Below are 23738 nucleotides of genomic sequence, written 5' to 3' on the forward strand. Positions count from 1 at the left end.
AGGAAGAGTGGGAGGGGTTAGAGAACTTGTGTATTCAACCAAAACATTAGGAAAATAGGGAAAGGCCCCAAGATACCTGTCATTCCAGATGATGTCAGATTCAGCAACCAGAGTCCACTGTGGGATGGGGTGACACTGGAACCCTGATTATGTGGTGGGAATCCTCAGTGATTTTTCCTCTTCCAAGATATATTTGGAGGCCATAATTTCCCAGTCATTGCTAATTCTGATATCCAGTTCTCCAATTTGATCACTACCACCACCACCTACATTTCATCATTGGTATCATTTTACATTTTAGCATTTCCTAGGAATTCATATGATGATGTCTTTTTTAAAACTTGATATTGTCTTATCATTTTGTCTGTATTACACTCAGAGTAAGAGATGGACATGTAGGACTATGTATTTCCCATAAGTGCAAAGTGACTTGACATTTAAAATAAATACCCTCAAACCCTGTTAAGTATTTACTAACCACATATTTTTCTTTTTTTTTTTTTTTTTTTTTTTTTTTTTTGAGACGGAGTCTCGCTCTGCCGCCCAGGCTGGAGTGCAGTGGCCAGATCTCAGCTCACTGCAAGCTCCGCCTCCTGGGTTTACGCCATTCTCCTGCCTCAGCCTCCCAAGCAGCTGGGACTACAGGCGCCCGCCATGTCGCCCGGCTAGTTTTTTGTATTTTTTAGTAGAGACGGGGTTTCACCATGTTAGCCAGGATGGTCTCGATCTCCTGACCTCGTGATCCGCCCGTCTCGGCCTCCCAAAGTGCTGGGATTACAGGCTTGAGCCACCGCGCCCGGCCTAACCACATATTTTTCTAAACCATATTTTTAAATGCTCACTCGAACTTCCAGGACATCATTGGCCCTTACCCTGACTCTCCAAATGAGTCTCTGGAAGTCTTTCCTTGTGCCTTCATCCTCTCAGAGCGAATGCGTATCCCCTCCAAGGAACGTTGTGTGGCCTCATCAGCAAAAAGGCGACATACCTGTGGTTTGGTACAGGGTGAACTGAGCCAGGAATCTGGGGAGCAAACCTTTATTGCCATCACTGCCAGTCACTCTGGGATCTTGAGCTAATCAAATCCTCCCTGCGCTTTAATTTATATCCGTGCAAAATGGAAAACACAATACTATAACGGTGCTCTGAACACGCACAGCCAAATCAGATGGAAACAAAACATTTAGGGTATTTGATTTGCTTCGAATTCAAAGAAATGACCTGGAAACATACGTCACAGAGACGAGAAATTCTTAAGGGAGCCTAACATCAAATAGGATGGAGAGAATTTTGGTCCTAGTTTATTTTGGATATGGGCATTTAGATGTGGCCATTGTCTCTTTCTTTGGAGGGCTGTGATGAAAAGAATATCGAAAAAGAGCTAACCGGAGGCTAAATTGCAAGAATTTCCCATGCTGAAAGGTTTAACATTCACCTATTGATGCCCATAAAACCACATTAAAATATAAGAGAATCTGATGTTGCTTAAACTCTCTTTTAACTAGCTTGGCTCCGGAGTGGAAGATTCTATTTCAAGAAAGTTTATCAAATTCTGACTTTAAATAGGCCATTGTTCTCCCCATAAGGGGCAATGATAATGTGATTGTTTACAAAGTATTGGGAGGATAAGCATAGTAAGGTAGGGCAAGAGAAGACCCATCAACAAAACCCAAACAAAGACTTGTGGCAAGTCTAAGGAAACGAGACTGTTCTTCTGGTGGGAAGAATAAGTAGGAAGTGGTATTGGAGATGGGCTTAGAAAGAGGGCCCAGATTACAGGTAGAAGAAATGTGCAAAGAAAGAACATGCATGAAGCAAGAAACATTTGTCTGGGATGAAGAAAAGACAAGTAGTATGTGGTAAGAGCAGTTGTTCCCAAATCTGGCTGCACGACAGAATTAACTGGGGAGATTTAATAAAAACACAGCTTTCTGGTCTCCTTTGCAGACCCTATAAATGAGTATTTTCAAGGAGATCTCAATTATGTAGCCTCTTTTTTTTTTTTTTTTTTTTTTGAGACGGAGTCTTGCTCTGCCGCCCAGGCTGGAGTGCAGTGGCCGGCTCTCAGCTCACTGCAAGCTCCGCCTCCCGGGTTCACGCCATTCTCCTGTCTCAGCCTCCCGAGTAGCTGGGACTACAGGCGCCCGCCTCGTTTTTTGTATTTTTAGTAGAGACGGGGTTTTACCGTATTAGCCAGGATGGTCTCGATCTCCTGACCTCGTGATCCGCCCGTCTCCGCCTCCCAAAGTGCTGGATTACAGGCTTGAGCCACCGCGCCCGGCCGTTTTTTTTTTTTTTTTTTTTTTTAAAGAAAATAATTTCGGCCGGGCGCGGTGGCTCACGCCTGTAATCCCAGCACTTTGGGAGGCCGAGGCGGGTGGATCACGAAGTCAAGTGATCGAGACCATCCTGGATAACATGGTGAAACCCCATCTCTACTACAAAATACAAAAAAATTAGCCGGCCGTGGTGGCAGGTGCCTGTAGTCCTAGCTACTCGGAAACTGAGGCAGGAGAATGGCATGAACCCGGGAGGCAGAGCTTGCAGTGAGCAGGGATCGCACCACTGCAGTCCAGCCTGGGCGACAGAGTGAGACTCAGTCTCAAAAACAAAAAAAAGAAAAAAGAATTTCAATTCTCCAAGTGATTCTAATGTGCAGTCAGGCTTCGTATCACCAGAGTAGGTCTTACAAGACTGTGAAGAAACTTGCCATATTTGGCCATTATGTAGAAGCACGTTTTCCACACTTTAGGTTTGAAAATCAATTTAGTGAGCTCCATCACATATTTTTTGTTTTACTTTTAAAATATCAGTATGCAGCCAGGTATGGTAGCAGGCACCTGTAGTCCCAGCTAGTTGGGAGGCTGAGGCAGGAAGATCACTTGAGCCCACGAGTTCAAATCCACCTTGAGCAACACAGTGAGACCTTGTCTCTAAAATATAATAACATATATATAATATACATATATAGAATATAGTAAATATATTAATATATTAACATATTGATATATAGTAAACACACTAATATATTACGTTATATTAATATATTAATATATTATATTAATACATTATATATTAAATATGCTATATCAATATATATAGCATAATGCATTTTATGTAGTAATGGTAGGAACTTTTTTTTTTTTTTGAGATGGAGTCTTTCCCTGTTGCCCAGGATGGAGTGCAATGGTTGCAATCTCAGTTCACTGCAACTTCTGCCTCCCAGGTTCAAGCCACTCTTTTGCTTTAGCCTCCCAAGTAGCTGGGACTACAGGCATGCATCACCATGCCCGGCTAATTTTTGTATTTTTAGTAGAAACGGGGTTTCACCATGTTGGCCGGGTTGGTCTCGAACTCCTGACCTCAGGTGATCTGCCCGCCTCGGCTTCCTGAAGTGCTGGGATTACAGGCTTGAGCCACTGTGCCCCGCAGTGGTAGGAACTTTCTGTGAAGGATTTGTTTCTATTGTTTGGGTGTGTGTTTATATATATGTTTGTGTTTTGAGTCACAATGTAAAATTAACATTTTACTGACTTTTTGTGTCAAAAGAAGATAGTATCTTAGTCTGTTTTCTGCTGCTGTAACAGAATACCACAGACTGTATAATTTATAGAGAAAAGAGATTTATTTGGCTCATGGTTCTAGAGGCTGGGAACCCAAGAGCATGGCACTGGCATCTGACCAGAGTCACCCCATGGTTGAAGGACAGAAGGCAGAAGTGAGCATGCAAGACAAAGAAAAGGGATCTGAACTCCTGAGATAAATAACCCACTCTTATGATAATGGCAGAGCCCTTATGACTCAATAACCTCTCAAAGCCCTGCCTCTCAACACCACCACAATGGCAGCACTTGAACTTTTGGGGGATGCATTAAAACCATAGCATATGGGAAGACATTGAATTATAGAAAAGGATTGTATTTATTTAAGTTGGCAATGGGGAGCTTTTGAGGGTTTTGAGGTAGGAAGTGACATGATCAGATTTATACTGTTAAAAATTATTCAGGCAGCACTGTATACAGTATATTAAAATGAAGAAAAATAAAAATGAAGAGTTAATGAAAACCTATATTCATTACCAATTTTGAAGAATCAGACTAATTAAAATATACCTAAATCCTAAAATAATTCATAGTTACCATCATTAACATTTTTCTCTATCAGGCTGGAGGGCACATCAGGATTCAGCCGGACTTCCCATTATTATGAACATCCGTTATTACTGAGCTTCTATCAGCTCAAAGGTTGTGATTAAGTGATATACCTCCTTGTATGAATTCTAAAGGGGAAAAATAAGAGGAAATACCTAGAGATGTTTCATAGGCAATCCAAAAAGTGGGTTTTGATCCAGAGTAATCATTAAATTGTGGTCAATGTCTTAGTTCATTTGTGCTGTTGTAACAAAATACCACAGATTGGGTAATTAATGAAGAACATATATATTTTTTTTTTTAGACAGAGTTTTGCTCTTGTTGCCCAGGCTGGAGTACAATGGGACGATCTCAGCTCACTGCAACCTCTGCCTCCTGGGTTCAAGCAATTCTCTTGCCTCAGCCTCCCTCAGTAGCTGAGATTACAGGCGCCTACCACCATGCCCAGCTGATTTTTTTATATTTTAGTAGAGACTGGGTTTCACCATGTTGGTCAGGCTGATCTTGAACTCCTGATCTCAGGTGATCCACCCACCTCGGCCTCCCAAAATGTTGAGATTACAGGCGTGAGCCACTGTACCCAGCACAGAAATGTATTTCTTACAGTTCTGGATGCTGGAAAGTCCAAGATCAAGGTGCTAGCATTTGGTGTCTGGTAGGGGAGAACCCACTTGCTCAAACCCGTTTATAAGGACACTAATCCCATTTTGAAGGCTCCACCCTCATGACTTAATCACATCCTAAAGGCCCGTTTATTTATTTATTTATTTGTTTGTTTGTTTGTTTGTTTTTGAGACAGAGTCTTGCTCTGTCTTCCAGGCTGGAATGCAGTGGCATGATCTCAGCTCACTGCAACCTCTGCCTCCCAGGTTCAAGCGATTCTCCTGCCTCAGCCTCCTGAGTAGCTGGAATTACCAGTGTACACCGCCACACCTGGCTAATTTTTGCATTTTTAGTAGGGATGAGGTTTCGCCATGTTGGCCAGGCTGGTCTCAAACTTGTGACCTCAGGTGATTCACCTGCCTTGCCTCCCAAAGTGCTGAGATTACAGGCGTGAACCACCACTCCTGGCCAAGGTCTCTCCTTTTAATACTATTACATTGGCCATTAAGTTTCAACCCCATGAATTTTGGGAGATACATTTAGAACATAACAGACAGTGAAAATATATGAACAGACGTTTTTCCTAAAAGATGTACAATTGATCAGTGAGCACAGGAACATCATTAGACATCAGGGAAATCTAGATTAAAAACTACGCGGAAAACATGCTACAACATGGATGAACTCTGAGAATGTTATGCTAAATGAAATAAGCCAGTCATGAAAGGACAAATACTGTATGATTCCACTGATAAGGAGGTACGTAGAGTTTTCAAACTCATAGAGACAGAAAGTAGAATAATGGTTGCCAGGGCCTGGGGTCAGAAGGAAGGAGAGTTATTATTTACTTTTTTTTTTGAGACGGAGTTTCACTCTTGTGGCCCAGGCTGGAGTGCAATGGCACGATCTTGACTCACCGCAACCTCTGCCTACCGGGTTCAAGCGATTCTCCTGCTCAGCCTCCCGAGTAGCTGGGATTACAGGCATGCGCCACCACGCCTGGCCCACAGAGAATGGTTAGTATATAGTTCCCTGGGAACTGAATGGGAGCTCAGTACTGACAAAGTTCCTCTGGATTCCACATGTAGTGTTTAATCATCAGTCTCTTCCTTTCTGATATGAATTTTCATCTCTGGTTTATGAAATTTCAGGGAGGGGATTAAAGGCAACTGTGTTCTTCTTTGGTGGGGCTGGTTTTTTGGTAGATAAGGGAATTTCAGAGAACAGCCTCATCTGTGCTTTGGAAGAGGCAGAGGATTGAGGGGTGATGTGGTGGGGTGGTCAGAGACACCTTAAGGCTGCGTCTTTAGTTCAGCGTGTCAAAAGGCCGCTTCTTGGGGTATCCTTTTCTGAGCCCCAACACATCCATCCTGGTATGTCCTCATCTTTGCTATGTGACTTCTCTGCCACTTTCATCAAGAGGTGCAGTCTGTTTCTCCAATCTCGTGAATCTGGGTGGGCCTTAAGTCTTGCTTTGATCGGTAGAATGTGGGAGACGTGATGTTATGCAATTCCCGAGGCTTGACCTCAAAGGGCCTTGCAGCTTCCTCTTTCACTCTCTTGGAGCATTGCCCTGAGCACATGTGAGGGTGCTAGTCTACCCTACCAGAGGATGAGAGGCCACTTAAAAAAGAAGCAAGATGGCCAGGCACGGTGGCTCACGCCTGTAATCCCAGCACTTTGGGAGGCCGAGGCAGGTGGATCACGAGGTCAGGAGTTCAAGACCAGCCTGGCCCACATGGTGAAACCCCCCATCTCTACTAAAAATACAAAAATTAGCCGGGCATGGTGGCAGGCGCCTGTAATCCCAGCTACTTGGGAGGCTGAGGCAGGGGAATTCCTTGAACCTGGGAGGCGGAGGTTGCAGTGAGCTGGGATCACCCCACTGCACTCCAGCTTGGGTGAAAGAGTGAGATTCCATCTAGGGGAAAAATAAATAAATACATAAAAAAGAAGGAAGATGCCCAGCCCACAGCCAACACTAACTGCCATTCCTGTGAGTGAGGCTAGCCTCTCCAACCCAGTGACTCTCCCACTGGTCATCCTCTGAAACCAGTCAATAAACAGCCCAGCCGACCCACGGAATTGTAGGAATTGATAAATTGTTGTTTTATGCCATTTCAGGGTTGCTTCTTGCCAGAACAGAGTCACTCAATTAGTAAGGTACTTTTATTTATTTATTTTTTTTAATTTTTATTTATTTATTTATTTTTTTGAGATGGAGTCTCGCTCTGCCGCCCAGGCTGGAGTGCAGTGGCCGGATCTCAGCTCACTGCAAGCTCCGCCTCCCGGGTTCACGCCATTCTCCTGCCTCAGCCTCCCGAGCAGCTGGGACTACAGGCGCCCGCCACGTCGCCCGGCTAGTTTTTTGTATTTTTAGTAGAGACGGGGTTTCACCATATTAGCCAGGATGGTCTCGATCTCCTGACCTCGTGATCCGCCCGTCTCGGCCTCCCAAAGTGCTGGGATTACAGGCTTGAGCCACCGCGCCCGGCCGGTACTTTTATTTTTAACTAGCACAAATTGTAACCTGAGCCAGGGTAGGTTCCTTGTTTGTTTTATGCCGTCACTGGTATCCCTACCACTGTGCCTATTACAGTCCACCACACATACTGTAGGCACTCAATAAATACTTGTTAACTAGCCCCAACACACATCTTAGCCTTTGGGTATATTTATATTTCTAAATGTACTAATTTACTAATTTGCAAACTGCTGAAAATCAACATAATTATCATCAACAATTTGTATTGCTCTCATATAACAAGTGAAACAATAGAACGTGTAATTGGGATATTGCTCCCAGGCTGCAGTGTATTATAACAACTGTCATAATGCTGGTAAGATTACACAGTAAGCTAGCCCTCAAATGTAGGTTAATAAATGAACCAGTGGACTTCTGCAAGTGAAACCCTAAGATGATTTTTTAAATTGCCACTAAAATTGTACTGGGTAGGGTCATAATAAACAGGTCAATGAATCTTGGCAAGGGACCAGACATCCTTCTACTGATAAACTAATGATGGCTTGCAACTTGTTTACATAGCTGTCTCACTTAATACCAAGATCACAAAAACTGATCCAAGTTAACAACAATAAATATGCTGCTCGGGAAGGAAAGCAAAAGCAAATGAGGAAACAGGAAAATATCAATATAAAATCAGTTATCTCCATGATAAGGAGCATAGTTTGCTCATTCAAGCTATCATTACCACTTCGATGTCAAATCAGAAGACACTTGGCATGTCACCAAATGTGATTCCAGTAATGGCCACTAATGTGCTCGACCAACAGAGGGTACGCTGCCGCTAAAAACACACCAGTCTGAACTGCAAACTATGTATACATGTGTCTATTCCAAGAGGCTTTCAGATGTATTGCTTCTCATTATTATCCTCAGAATCTTCGGGAAACCAGGTACGAGATTTTGGACAGCTCTGTGTGATCCAGGGAGTCAGTATTGGAGCAGAGATTAAAATGAGTCGTCCACATTCGGATTATATACGGCAAGATGCTGCTAGTAAGAGAATTCTTTTTGTTTGTTTGTTTGTTTGTTTTGAGACGGAGTCTCGCTCTGCCACCCAGGCTGGAGTGCAGTGGCACTATCTCCACTCACTGCAAGCTCCACCGCCGGGTTCACGCCATTCTCCTGCCTCAGCCTCCCGTGTAGCTGGGACTACAGGCGCCCACCACAGCACCCGCCTAATTTTTGTATTTTTAGTAGAGACGGGGTTTCACCGTGTTAGCCAGAATGGTCTCGATCTCCTGATCTCGTGATCCGCCTGTCTCGGCCTCCCAAAGTGCTGGGATTACAGGCTTCAGCCACCGCGCCTGGCCGGAGAATTCTTACAGAGCACAGTTAGAGGTGGAGAAGAAAGAGGATCAATCATCCCTTATGGTTTTCCTTCATTTCAGGGGTACAACCTCAGCCAACTCACCCATCCTAGAAGAAACTCACATGTGGTGCGATTGGCATGTGGAGTACCGAGCATATTAATACCGAGAACATTAATAAGTTAATTTTAGTACCGAGAACATTAATAAGAAATAAATTCATTTGTCATAAGCTGGTTACCTGAAGGGTACAAGTTCTCCAAGGACTCATGGAACCTTCTGCTCATCTGGCAGGTAAAGCATGCCCTCATAAAACTGGTCATCAGGGCTGGGTGACTCAAGCCTGTAATCCGAGCAGTTTGGGAGGCTGAGGCCGGTGGGATCACCTGAGGTCGGGAGTTCAAGACCAGCCTGGCCAATGTGGCAAAACCCTATCTCTACTAAAAATACAAAAATTAGCCAGGCGTGGTGGCAGGGGCCTGTAATCCCAGCTACTTGGGAGGCTGAGGCAGCAGAATCGCTTGAACGTGGAGGCGGAGGTTGTAGTGAGCTGAGATCATGCCACTGCACTCTAGCCTGGGCAACAGAGCGAGACTCTGTGTCAAAAAAAAAAAAAAGAAAAAGAAAAGAAAACTGGTCATCAGTCACCCCTCTGGGATGAACCAACTTTAAGGTACAAGACTGGGATGAAATGAGCCATAAAAACCTTCAAGCCCCCTGTGTGAGGACCTCAAACTTGCAGTAAAACCACAGTGCTGGATCTGCTGCTTTTGCGTACAAACGGTGATGCCAACCAATAACTGAATGCTTCAGAGTCAGATTTCCATAGACCAGTTTTCTTTTCTTTTCTTTTCTTTTTTTTTTTTCTGAGATGCACTCTTGCTCTGTAGCCCAGGCTAGAGTGCAGTGGTGCAATCTCAGCTTACTGCAACCTCTGCCTCCGGGTTCAAGCGATTCTGCTGCCTCAGCCTCCTGAGTAGTTGGAATTATAGGCACCTGCCACCACGCCTGGCTAATTTTCGCATTTTTTAGTAGAGATCGGGTTTTGTCATGTTGGCCGGGCTGGTCTCGAACTCCTGACCTCAGATGATTCCATCTGCCTCGGCCTGCCAAAGTGCTGGGATTATAGGCATGAGCCACCATACCCAGCCCATAGACCAGTTTTTGATTACCTGCCTTTACTCACAACCTCTCCCTCCCCATTTCAGTCTCACCCTAGTGAAAGACGTTATACCCCCACATGGCTTCTGTTTCGATCTCCTCTGGGAGAGCCACAGGATACATGCTTGTAGAATAAATGTGGAAAGAAAGAGACACCTTAGCAACGAAAAACTGGGAGTGGGTGACAGAAGAAATTCTAAATGAAGGAAGCCATCCCTCTTCCTGGGGTCTCTTAAATTTCCTACATTTTGAGTGTTAAGACATGAGAGGTGCTTTTGAGAACTGGGAGCTGCCTTTGATTCCAGAGAATATGATTTTTGAATTCTATAATTTTAAAACTTCCTTTACAATTAAAAAGTAAATGCACTCTGGGTTTTAAAGTGAAAATCTCATAGAATTGTGTAATGTAGAACATAAGTCACTTTCATCCATACTATACCCCTTGGCTCCTGTTCATCTGGTAGTGCATATTCCTGACTCTGGAGAAGACCCAGAGGCAGGAAGCTAGAACCTAACATGACTGGGACTGGCTAGAAGCTTAGAGGAAGAAGGTGCAGGCTAACTATATTAGTCCATTCTCATGCTGCTAATAAAAGACATACCAGAGACGGGGTAATTTATAAGGAAAGAAGTTTAATAAACTCACAGTTCCACATGGCTGGGGAGGCCTCATACTCCTGGTAGAAGATGAAGGAAGGGCAAAGGCATGTCTTACATGGTGGCAGGCAAGAGAGCTCGCGCAGGGGAATTCCCATGTATAAAACCATCAGATCTTGTGACACTTATTCACTACCATGAGAACAGTATGGGGAAAACCGCCCCCGTGATTCAATTATCTCCACCTGGCCCCGCCCTTGACACGTGAGGATTATTACAATTCAAGGTGAGATTTGGGTGGGACACAGCCAAACCATATCAGTCTCCATGCCATGTATTTAACTTACTTATTTTCTTTTATTTTTTGAGACAGAGTCTCACTCTGTCGTGCACGCTGGAGTGTAGTGGCATGATCTCGGCTCACTGCAACTTCTGCCTCCCAGGTTCAAGCTATTCTCATGCCTCAGCTTCCCAAGTTGCTGGGACTACAGGCGTGCACCACTGCTTCCAGTCCCCCACACCATTTAAATGTCTCTTCAGAGTTCTGAACATCCTGCTTCAGAATACTGAACATCCTGCTTCAGAGTAGGGAAGCAGAAAAGTGTTCTGGATAAAAATCCTATTCAATAATAGATACCTGGGATGGTGGTTGGCAAGTCCCTTGAGGAAAGGAAATCCTCAGCCACTTAAATGGATATTATCTTCATTAATTCTGATGCACGTGACAGTAACTGGAAAATACGCTTTTCTCTCTGTTTATCCAAAGTCCCTGCTGAAACCCTTATTTCTTCCATTCAGTTTTTGCATCCACTTACTGGTCATATCATTCATTTTAGCCTGCAGAGACACTAACCTGTTGCCTTACACACGTTGACACTCAAATATTCATCAGATGAATGGATGACAAAAACCCTTCACTGAGATCAGGAAATGTGGCTTAAAATGAAACTGGTAAAATATCAGACTCAGGGTTAGAAATCTTCAGCAGTGCATTGAGTGCATTAAATGGTGGAGGCTTACAGCAAGAGAGACTCACATGTAAAAGAGAAGTTACTTTTTTTAAATTTTTTTATTTTTATTTTTTATTATACTTTCAGTTCTGGGGTACATGTGCATAACGTGCAGGTTTGTTACATATGTATACTTGTGCCATGTTGGTGTGCTGCACCCATTAACTCGTCAGCACCCATCAATTCATCATTTATATCATGTATAACTCCCCAATGCAATCCCTCCCTCCTCCCCCCTCCCCATGATAGGCCCCAGTGTGTGATGTTCCCCTTCCCGAGTCCAAGTGATCTCATTGTTCAGTTCCCACCTATGAGTGAGAACATGCGGTGTTTAGTTTTCTCTTCTTGTGATAGTTTGCTAAGAATGATGGTTTCCAGCTGCATCCATGTCCCTACAAAGGCCGCAAACTCATCCTTTTTGATGGCTGCATAGTATTCCATGGTATATATATGCCACATTTTCTTTTTTTTTTTTTTTTTTTTGAGACGGAGTCTCGCTCTGTCGCCCGGACTGGAGTGCAGTGGCCGTATCTCAGCTCACTGCAAGCTCCGCCTCCCGGGTTCACACCATTCTCCTGCCTCAGCCTCCCGAGTAGCTGGGACTATAGGCGCCCACCACTTCGCCCGGCTAGTTTTTGTATTTTTAGTAGAGATGGGGTTTCACCGTGTTAGCCAGGATGGTCTCGATCTCCTGACCTCGTGATCCGCACGTCTCGGCCTCCCAAAGTGCTGGGATTACAGGCTTGAGCCACCGCGCCCGGCCCGCCACATTTTCTTAATCCAGTCTGTCACAGATGGACATTTGGGTTGATTCCAAGTCTTTGCTATTGTGAATAGTGCCGCAATAAACATACGTGTGCATGTGTCTTTGTAGTAGAGTAATTTATAATCCTTTGGGTATATACCCAGTAGTGGGATGGCTGTGTCATATGGTATATCTAGTTATAGATCCTTGAGGAATCGCCATACTGTTTTCCATAATGGTTGAACTAGTTTACAATCCCACCAACAGTGTAAAAGTGTTCCTATTTCTCCACATCCTCTCCAACACCTGTTGTTTCCTGACTTCTTAATGATTGCCATTCTAACTGGTGTGAGATGGTATCTCATTGTGGTTTTGATTTGCATTTTTCTGATGGCCAGTGATGACGAGCATTTTTTCATGTGTCTGTTGGCTGTATGGATGTCTTCTTTTGAGAAATGTCTGTTCATATCCTTTCCCCACGTTTTGATGGGGTTGTTTGGTTTTTTCTTGTATATTTGTTTGAGTTCTTTGTAGATTCTGGATATTAGCCCTTTGTCAGATGAGTAGATTGCAAAAATTTTCTCCCATTCTGTAGGTTGCCTGTTCACTCTGATGGTAGTTTCTTTAGCTGTGCAAAAGCTCTTTAGTTTAATGAGATCCCATTTGTCAATTTTGGCTTTTGCTGCCGTTGCTTTTGGTGTTTTAGACATGAAGTCCTTGCCCATGCCTATGTCCTGAATGGTACTACCTAGATTTTCTTCTAGGGTTTTTATGGTATTAGGTCTAACATTTAAGTCTCTAATCCATCTTGAATTAATTTTCGTATAAGGGGTAAGGAAAGGATCCAGTTTCAGCTTTCTACTTATGGCTAGCCAATTTTCCCAGCACCATTTATTGAATAGGGAATCCTTTCCCCATTTCTTGTTTCTCTCAGGTTTGTCAAAGATCAGATGGCTGTAGATGTGTGGTATTATTTCTGAGGACTCTGTTCTGTTCCATTGGTCTATATCTCTGTTGTGGTACCAGTACCATGCTGTTTTGGTTACTGTAGCCTTGTAGTATAGTTTGAAGTCAGGTAGCATGACGCCTCCAGCTTTGTCCTTTTGACTTAGGATTGTCTTGGCAATGCGGGCTCTTTTTTGGTTCCATATGAACTTCAAAGCAGTTTTTTCCAATTCTGTGAAGAAACTCATTGGTAGCTTGATGGGGATGGCATTGAATCTATAAATAACCTTGGGCAGTATGGCCATTTTCACAATATTGATTCTTCCTATCCATGAGCATGGTATGTTCTTCCATTTGTTTGTGTCCTCTTTGATTTCACTGAGCAGTGGTTTGTAGTTCTCCTTGAAGAGGTCCTTTACATCTCTTGTAAGCTGGATTCCTAGGTATTTGATTCTCTTTGAAGCAATTGTGAATGGAAGTTCATTCCTGATTTGGCTCTCTGCTTGTCTGTTACTGGTGTATAAGAATGCTTGTGATTTTTGCACATTAATTTTGTATCCTGAGACTTTGCTGAAGTTGCTTATCAGCTTAAGGAGATTTTGGGCTGAGACCATGGGGTTTTCTAAATATACAATCATGTCATCTGCAAACAGGGACAATTTGACTTCTTCTTTTCCTAACTGGATACCCTTGATTTCTTTCTCTTGCCTGATTGCCCTAGCCAGAACTTCCAACACTATGTTGAATAGGAGTGGTGAGAGAGGGCATCCCTGTCTTGTGCCAGTTTTCAAAGGGAATTTTTCCAGTTTTTGCCCATTCAGTATGATATTAGCTGTGGGTTTGTCATAAATAGCTCTTATTATTTTGAGGTACGTTCCATCAATACCGAATTTATTGAGCGTTTTTAGCATAAAGGGCTGTTGAATTTTGTCAAAAGCCTTTTCTGCATCTATTGAGATAATCATGTGGTTCTTGTCTTTGGTTCTGTTTATATGCTGGATTACGTTTATTGATTTGCGAATGTTGAACCAGCCTTGCATCCCAGGGATGAAGCCCACTTGATCATGGTGGATAAGCTTTTTGATGTGCTGCTGAATCCGGTTTGCCAGTATTTTATTGAGAATTTTTGCATCGATGTTCATCAGGGATATTGGTCTAAGATTCTCTTTTTTTGTTGTGTCTCTACCAGGCTTTGGTATCAGGATGATGTTGGCCTCATAAAATGAGTTAGGGAGGATTCCCTCTTTTTCTATTGATTGGAATAGTTTCAGAAGGAATGGTACCAGCTCCTCCTTGTACCTCTGGTAGAATTCAGCTGTGAATCCATCTGGTCCTGGACTTTTTTTGGTGGGTAGGCTATTAATTGTTGCCTCAATTTCAGAGCCTGCTATTGGTCTATTCAGGGATTCAACTTCTTCCTGGTTTAGTCTTGGAAGACTGTAAGTGTCCAGGAAATTATCCATTTCTTCTAGATTTTCTAGTTGATTTGCATAGAGGCATTTATAGTATTCGCTGATGGTTGTTTGTATTTCTGTGGGGTCAGTGGTGATATCCCCTTTATCATTTTTTATTGCGTCTATTTGATTCCTCTCTCTTTTCTTCTTTATTAGTCTTGCTAGCGGTCTGTCAATTTTGTTGATCTTTTCAAAAAACCAACTCCTGGATTCATTGATTTTTTGGAGGGTTTTTTGTGTCTCTATCTCCTTCAGTTCTGCTCTGATCTTAGTTATTTCTTGCCTTCTGCTAGCTTTTGAATGTGTTTGCTCTTGCCTCTCTAGTTCTTTTAATTGTGATGTTAGAGTGTCAATTTTAGATCTTTCCTGCTTTCTCTTGTGGGCATTTAGTGCTATAAATTTCTCTCTACACACTGCTTTAAATGTGTCCCAGAGATTCTGGTATGTTGTATCTTTGTTCTCATTGGTTTCAAAGAACATCTTTATTTCTGCTTTCATTTCGTTATGTACCCAGTAGTCATTCAGGAGCAGGTTGTTCAGTTTCCATGTAGTTGAGCGGTTTTGATTGAGTTTCTTAGTCCTGAGTTCTAGTTTGATTGCACTGTGGTCTGAGAGACAGTTTGTTATAATATCTGTTCTTGTACATTTGCTGAGGAGTGCTTTACTTCCAATTATGTGGTCAATTTTGGAATAAATGCGTTGTGGTGCTGAGAAGAATGTATATTCTGTTGATTTGGGGTGGAGAGTTCTATAGATGTCTATTAGGTCCGCTTGGTGCAGAGATGAGTTCAATTCCTGGATATCCTTGTTAACTTTCTGTCTCGTTGATCTGTCTAATGTTGACAGTGGAGTGTTGAAGTCTCCCATTATTATTGTATGGGAGTCTAAGTCTCTTTGTAGGTCTCTAAGGACTTGCTTTATGAATCTGGGTGCTCCTGTATTGGGTGCATATATATTTAGGAGAGTTAGCTCTTCCTGTTGAATTGATCCCTTTACTATTATGTAATGGCCTTCTTTGTCTCTTTTGATCTTTGATGGTTAAAGTCTGTTTTATCAGAGACTAGGATTGCAACCCCTGCTTTTTTTTGTTCTCCATTTGCTTGGTAGATCTTCCTCCATCCCTTTATTTTGAGCCTATGTATGTCTCTGCATGTGAGATGGGTCTCCTGAATACAGCAGACTGATGGGTCTTGACTCTTTATCCAGTTTGCCAGTCTGTGTCTTTTAATTGGAGCATTCAGTCCATTTACATTTAAAGTTAATATTGTTATGTGTGAACTTGATCCTGCCATTATGATATTAACTGGTTATTTTGCTCGTTAGTTGATGCAGTTTCTTCCTAGCCTCGATGGTCTTTACATTTTGGCATGTTTTTGCAATGGCTGGTACCGGTTGTTCCTTTCCATGTTTAGGGCTTCCTTCAGGGTCTCTTGTAAGGCAGGCCTGGTGGTGACAAAATCTCTAAACATTTGCTTATCTGTAAAGGATTTTATTTCTCCTTCACTGATGAAACTTAGTTTGGCTGGATATGAAATTCTGGGTTGAAAATTCTTTTCTTTAAGAACGTTGAATATTGGCCCCCACTCTCTTCTGGCTTGGAGAGTTTCTGCCGAGAGATCTGCTGTTAGTCTGATGGGCTTCCCTTTGTGGGTAACCCGACCTTTCTCTCTGGCTGCCCTTAAGATTTTTTCCTTCATTTCAACTTTGGTGAACCTGGCAATTATGTGTCTTGGAGTTGCTCTTCTGGAGGAGTATCTTTGTGGCGTTCTCTGTATTTCCTGAATTTGAATGTTGGCCTGCCCTACTAGGTTGGGGAAGTTCTCCTGGATGATATCCTGAAGAGTGTTTTCCAAGTTGGTTCCATTTTCCCCCTCACTTTCAGGCACCCCAATCAGACGTAGATTTGGTCTTTTTACATAATCCCATACTTCTTGCAGGCTTTGTTCATTTCTTTTTCTTCTTTTTTCTTTTGGTTTCTCTTCTCGCTTCATTTCATTCATTTGATCCTCAATCGCTGATACTCTTTCTTCCAGTTGATCGAGTCAGTTACTGAAGCTTGTGCATTTGTCACGTATTTCTCGTGTCATGGTTTTCATCTCTGTCATTTCGTTTATGATCTTCTCTGCATTCATTAGTCTAGCTGTCAATTCTTCCACTTTTTTTTCAAGATTTTTAGTTTCTTTGCACTGGGTACGTAATTCCTCCTTTAGCTCTGAGAAGTTTGATGGACTGAAGCCTTCTTCTCTCATCTCGTCAAAGTCATTCTCTGACCAGCTTTGATCCGTTGCTGGCGATGGGCTGCGCTCCTTTGCAGGGGGAGATGCGCTCTTATTTTTTGAATTTCCAGCTTTTCTGCCCTGCTTCTTCCCCATCTTTGTGGTTTTATCTGTCTCTGGTCTTTGATGATGGTGACGTACTGATGGGGTTTTGGTAGAGGTGTCCTGTTTGATAGTTTTCTGTCTGACAGTCAGAAGGACTGTCTGTTGGTCTGTTGGAGATTGCTTGAGGTCCACTCCAGACCCTGTTTGCCTGGGTATCAGCAGCAGAGGTTGCCAAAGATAGAATATTGCTGAACAGCGAGTGTACCTGTCTGATTCTTCCTTTGGAAGTTTCCTCTCAGGGGTGACTCCACCCTGTGAGGTGTGGGGTGTCAGACTGCCCCTAGTGGGGGATGTCTCCCAGCTAGGCTACTCAGGGGTCAGGGACCCACCTGAGCAGGCAGTCTGTCTGTTCTCGGATCTCAGCCTCCGCGTTGGGAGATCCACGGCTCTCCCCAAAGCTGTCAGACAGAGTCGTTCGCGTCTGCACCGGCCCCCGCTGCTTCCCCTATTGGACTTCAGCTGTGGGCTGTCCCCAGAGGTGGAGTCTACAGAGACAGGCAGGCTTCCTTGAGCTGCTGTGAGCTCCACCCAGTTCGAGCTTCTCAGCGGCTTTGTTTACCTACTTAAGCCTCAGCAATGGCGGGCGCCCCTCCCCCAGCGTCGCTGCTGCCTTGTGGATAGATCGCCGCAGACTGCTGAGTTAGCAGTGAGGGAGGCTCCGTGGGCGTGGGACCCTCCCGGCCAGGTGTGGGATATATTCTCCTGGTGTGCCTGTTTCCTTAAAGCGCAGTATTGGGGTGGGAGTTACCCGATTTTCCAGGTATTGTGTGTCTCAGTTCCCCTGGCTAGGAAAACGGATTTCCTTCCTCCTTGCGCTTCCAGGTGAGGCGATGCCTCGCCCTGCTTCAGCTCTCGCTGGTCAGGCTGCAGCAGCTGACCAGCACCGATTGTCCGGCACTCCCTAGTGAGATGACCCCAGTACCTCAGTTGAAAATGCAGAAATCACCGGTCTTCTGTGTCGCTCGCGCTGGGAGTTGGAGACTGGAGCTGTTCCTATTCGGCCATCTTGCTCCGCCCCGAGAAGTTACTTAATGATGCTTGGAGGAATTCACATCTGCTTATTTTACTCTAACAGGAAGATAAAATTATTCATTAAATGTCTTCTGAGAGGTTGTTGAGTGTAGGAAATGTATCTTTTCTGCCTTGTGTCCCTCAGCACTGAGCATAGTGCCTAGCACATAATTGGTACTCAATAAATGCCAGTTGAATTATTGAGTGACCAAAGAAAGACTCTATTGAAATGAATAACTGAGACATTCTTCAAATATTGTGTAGAATACAAAAATATTTCAAATTTCAGAGCTAAAATAGTTTCTGTAATGGTATAAATTTGGGAAGTATGGTCAGTATCTGAGAGAAAAAAATAAAGTAATTGTTATTTTAATTATTATGTGGTAAAATACATTCGTTAAAAAAAGGTAGTAAATTTCCATTTTATGCTTGTGATAGAGTTTGTATAAGAATAAAGATGAGTGTTGCTGGGTGCGGTGGCTCACGCCTGTAATCCCAGCACTTTGGGAGGTCGAGGTGGATGGATCATGAGGTCAGGAGATTGAGACCATCCTGGCTAACACAGTGAAACCTCATCTCTACTAAAAATACAAAAATATTAGCTGGGCGTGGTGGCGGGTGCCTGTAGTCTCAGCTACCCAGGAGGCTGAGGCAGGAGAATGGCGTGAACCCAGGAGGTGGAGCTTGCAGTGAACCAAGATAGCCACTACACTCCAGCCTGGGCAACAGAGCGAGACTCATCTCAAAAAAAAGTAAAACAAATAAGTGATAAGAATGAGCTTTTGTTTTTTTAAACAAGTAGGCTGTTTAAAAATTAAGAGTTTTTTTAATTAGAGTGCTAGTTAAATTTTTAAAAATCTCCATTGTCTGCCCTTTTTATTTCAAGAGGAGGAATAACTAAGACCAAAAGATTTTAGCATGATTTGGGGTCATCATTTTCATCTTGAGCCCTTTTGGGGAAAACATGCACAAAATAAATTTGCAGTTCTCTGGCTTTTGACTCTTAAGCTACAAAGAAATAAAATTTAGAGACTATTATGTCTTTCCAAAAAAGTAATTTAATTATTTTCTTCTTGTACCTTTATACTTGTAAACTCTACTAGCGTTATGGCATCAGTGGAACATTTTTATATGAAAACAATGGAAATGTTTCCTTATATTGACAAGTCATTGTTCAGAATGAAAAGCAGTGTCTGTTCTCAATTTTCAAGTCTTGAAGCGTTGAATGCCTACTAAACGCTATTTCTGTGATAAACACAGGAATGCTTGAGCCAAGACCCATCCCTACCAGAGCCTATTTGTTTCACTGGGAGGAAACAAGACACACGAAAGGAATCATTAAAACCTTGCAGTACAAGTCAGCTGTGGATAGAATCTATTAGTGGCTCCCTGTTGCCCTGGAAAGAGACGTTGCCTAGACACAACCTGGGTTCAAATTCAGATTCTTCTATCCACCAGCTACATAACTTTGACAAAGTTATGTGACCTCTGCAATGTGGAATCCTCCTCAGGAAAATGGCTTTAAGAACATTGGCTTCCTGAGGTTGAAATTATTAAATTTAACAAAGGAAAAGTGTCTTTAAAAAAAAAAAAAGTAGCTAACACACACTGAGTGCTGTATGCGCTTGTATGATGCTGTGGACATTTCACCTACTGTTATAACATACATTTTTCAGAGAAGGCATTGAGGCTTAGAGAGGTGGACTATTGGTTTGAGGGCACACGGTGACCTGAGATCTGTCTGAATCCAGGGCATATCTTTAACCACCACATTTTATGCCAACATTTTCATCTCTAGTAAGAGAAATAAGAATAACATAAATAATAATCTACCTTAAAATACAGCAAGTGCCATAAAAGGGGTCAAAAAGGGAAAATGGAAGAAGGGACAGATTATTTCCAGCTTATGGATCTTTATGACAAAGCTCTTGATAAGAGCTGAGTTCAAAGAAGGAAAACTGAAATATTTGGTGGGTTTTTGGAGTCTGAAAAATATACTTTATCTAAGTGGCAATCTGGGGAAAAGTCTACACAGTGCCATTCCTAATGGCTCCTCGGACAATTTTCCATCCCTAATGGTATAAAAATCCTGTTTAAATCAGTAACTCAACTTCAAAACTCTGAAGAAAGATTCAAAATCCACTCTTAAGATATTCAAGATTTGCTCTCCCAGCCCACTCCCCCAACATGCCTGGGAATTGGATACGTTCTCAAGCAGCAGAAGCTTACAACAGCAAAGCCTTTTTTTTTTTTTTTTTTTTGAGACAGAGTCTTGCTATGTCACCCAGGCTGGAGTGCCATGGTGTGATCTCGGCTCACTGCAAAACTCCATGTCCTGGGTTCCCACCATTCTCCTGCCTCAGCCTCCCGAGTAGCTGGGACTACAGGTGCCCGCCACCACATCAGGCTAATTTTTTGTATCTTCAGTAGAGACGGGGTTTCACCGTGTTAGCCAGGATGGTCTCAATCTCCTGACCTCATGATTCTCCGGCCTCGGCCTCCCAAAGTGCTAGGATTACAGGCGTGAGCCATCGTGCTCGGCCAGCAACTTTTTTTTTTTTTTTTTTTTTTTTTTTGAAGCGGAGTCTCGCTCTGTCGCCCAGGCTGGAGTGCAGTGGCCGGATCTCAGCTCACTGCAAGCTCCGCCTCCCGGGTTCCCGCCATTCTCCTGCCTCAGCCTCCCGAGTAGCTGGGACTACAGGCGCCGCCACCTCGCCCGGCTAGTTTTTTGTATTTTTAGTAGAGACGGGGTTTCACCGTGTTAGCCAGGATGGTCTCGATCTCCTGACCTCGTGATCCGCCCGTCTCGGCCTCCCAAAGTGCTGGGATTACAGGCTTGAGCCACCGCACCCGGCCAGCAACTTTTAAAAGTAGTGATTTTTTCAGTCAGGCGTGGTGGCTCAGACTTCGGGAGGCCAAGACAGGTGGATCACGAGGTCAGGAGTTCGAGACCAGCCTGGCCAACACAGTGAAACTCCATCTCTACTAAAAATACAAAAACTAGGTGGACACGGTGGCAGGCACCTGTAATCCCAGCTACTTGGGAGGCTGAGGCAGCAGAATCGCTTGAACCCAGGGAGCTGAGGTGGCAGTGAGCCAAGATCACTCCATTGCACTCCAGCCTGGGTGACAGAGCTACACTCCATCTCAAAAAAAAAAAAAAAAAAAAAAAAACCAGTAATTTTTTCTCGCTTCTGACTCGGAAATACTCCAGGTTGACTCCTGGCTTCCAGGCCAGCCCAACAACCTGGCTGTGTCTCCCTATTTCAGTTTTTGGTCCTCTGATTCATTCCCTTAGCCCTTCTTTCTGCTACAAGTTTAGTTAATTCTGATAAGAGTAATAATGCCCAATACTGTCCCCATATATTAGCTTTTGAGTTGTGGACTTCCAAGTCAAGTTAGTAATGGGAAATGATTTGTCATCAAAGGCCTTGCATAATCTCACAAATGTATCATCTAGCCAGCTATCTGGCCCATAATCATATGACCAGTCTTCATCATCAAAGACATAGATTCTACCCGCAAGCAATACAATTCATCTGTACAACATCAGTTACTATTGTTCTGCTTCAAACAGGTTATGACAGATCCTGACATCTGTCCTTCTCAAAGGATAAACTCAGCATTCTCTAATCTCAAGAATGGAACCACTTTAACATGTACTTTCTACTCCATTACCCTATAAGCTCCCTGAGAGCAAGGACCCTATTTATTGTTCTGATATTTCTAGTGCTTAGGATAATGGCTGAGTAGCCATTGTAGATACTCAAAAAATGGATGTTGAATGAATAAATCTGCTTAGCAAGTGTCCTTAGACCTATATACTTCTATGCTTTTACGCTATGTGTAATAACAAAAATAAGAAAATCAGAAGGCTCTCAGATATCTCTTAGATCTATTTTCTTTCAAACCGGTGTGTTTACCCATAGGCAGTTAAGAAACCTGCTGCATACTGTCATGTCTCAATTATCTTTGGCTACAGGAGGTTGAGAAAACAGTTACATACTGTTATATATATATACAGAGGAAGGGACACTACAGCTACATGAACTACTTACAGACTTCTCACTTTGTTGCTGTTGTAGTTTTTTGAGATTTAGTCTTGCTCTACTGCCCAGGCTGGAGTGCGATGGTGTGATCTCAGTTCACTGCAGCCTCCACCTCCCAAGTTCAAGCAATTCTCCTGCCTCAGCCTTCCAAGTAGCTGGGATTACAGGCACCCGCCACCACGCCTGACTAATTTTTGTATTTTTAGTAGAGGCGGGGTTTTACCATGTTGGCCAGGCTGGTCCCGAGCTCCTGACCTCAGGTGATCCGCCCACCTCAGCCTTCCAAAGTGCTGAGATTACAGACGTGAGCCACCACACCCAGCTTCAAATTACTTTGAAGAATTCATTTCTTTTTTTCTTTCTTTCTTTTTTTTCTTTTTGTTTTGTTTTTTGAGACAGAGTCTCGCTCTGTCACCCAGGCAGGAGTGCAGTGGCTCAATCTCGGCTCACTGCAAGCTCTGCCTCCTGGGTTCACACCATTCTTCTGCTTCAGCCTCCTGAGTAGCTGGGACGACAGGTGCCCGCCACCACACCCAGCTAATTTTTTGTATTTTTAGTAGAGACAGGGTTTCACCATGTTAGCCAGGATGGTCTCCATCTCCTGACCTCGTGATCTGCCCACCTCGGCCTCCCAAAGTGCTGGGATTACAGGTGTGGGCCACTGCGCCAGGCCTGAAGAATTCATTTCTTCTCCCTGTAAGCCTTTTATTCAATAAATAAATAAATAAGTAAATAAATAATTTACTTGGTTTATTTGAAGAAAGATGTCTCGACACTTTTATATATTATTTTTTCTTTTTAGAGTGGAAGCTCTATTATTGACTGAGACAAGGGGGATTACCATCTATGGCATAGACTCTCCTCATTGCCCACCAAAGATTTGTGTAACCCACTTCCATGGTGTAGAGTTGTCAGTGAATAGTGGCGGACAGGTCAGTGACCACATTTCCCAACCCTTTATATCTAGGTGGAAATGTGACCCCACCCATCAAGAAGTGTGCTCTCAACCCTCTCTTTCCCTATCCATGGATTCAACACCAAGGAATCTGAAGCCCTACAAGATGGTGGAGGCGCAAGATAGAAGGACCCTTGTCCCACAGTTACCATATAGAGGAAAAGTCAGCAGTCAACTTCTGTTACGTGAGCAAGACATACATTTTTATTGCATGCGGCCACGAAAGTTGGTGAGTTTATCTGTCACGGCAGCTGGTGTGATTCATGTGGGATGTTTTTCTTTCACCCAGTCTCTAGTGGAGGTGCAGGAACAATTCTGACACGTTGTCTAAGGCACATCGTTATTAGCTCCAAGAACAAAAATGAAATGTGGAGTTAGGGTGTCAGATTGTCCGTGTTCAGGTCTCAGGAGACAAGTTAGAGGGCGCGTGTGAATGCTGACAAAGGTATGCTGTGAGCTAAGGGTGAGAGAGGAGGCCAGGAGCCAACGAGGGGGAAGGCAATTGCTAGGGTGTGAGGCAGAAAAAGAGCAGAAGCTGTTGTCTAAGAGAGTAGGTTTTGGATTCCAGATATTAGAGGGAGGGTTCTAAAGTAAAGGAAGAGAGTGAAGACTGGCCTTCAGACTTGTATCTGGAACACAGTGAACATTCTGAGTATAGACTAGCAGCACACCTAAGGCTGTCCAACAGAGTCTGGCCGCAGAAGAGCAGGAAACCAGGCAGGTGGGACACTAACCCCCTACCAGCCAACTGGGATACAGAATCCCAGAGACATGAAGGGTATGGAGAAACTCCAGGTAACTAAGAGCCTTGATCAAAAAAGGCCCATATGGTTGACCTTTCT

Source organism: Trachypithecus francoisi, unplaced genomic scaffold, assembly GCF_009764315.1.
Source record: "Trachypithecus francoisi isolate TF-2019V2 unplaced genomic scaffold, Tfra_2.0 Lachesis_group16, whole genome shotgun sequence".
Lineage (NCBI taxonomy): Eukaryota > Metazoa > Chordata > Mammalia > Primates > Cercopithecidae > Trachypithecus > Trachypithecus francoisi.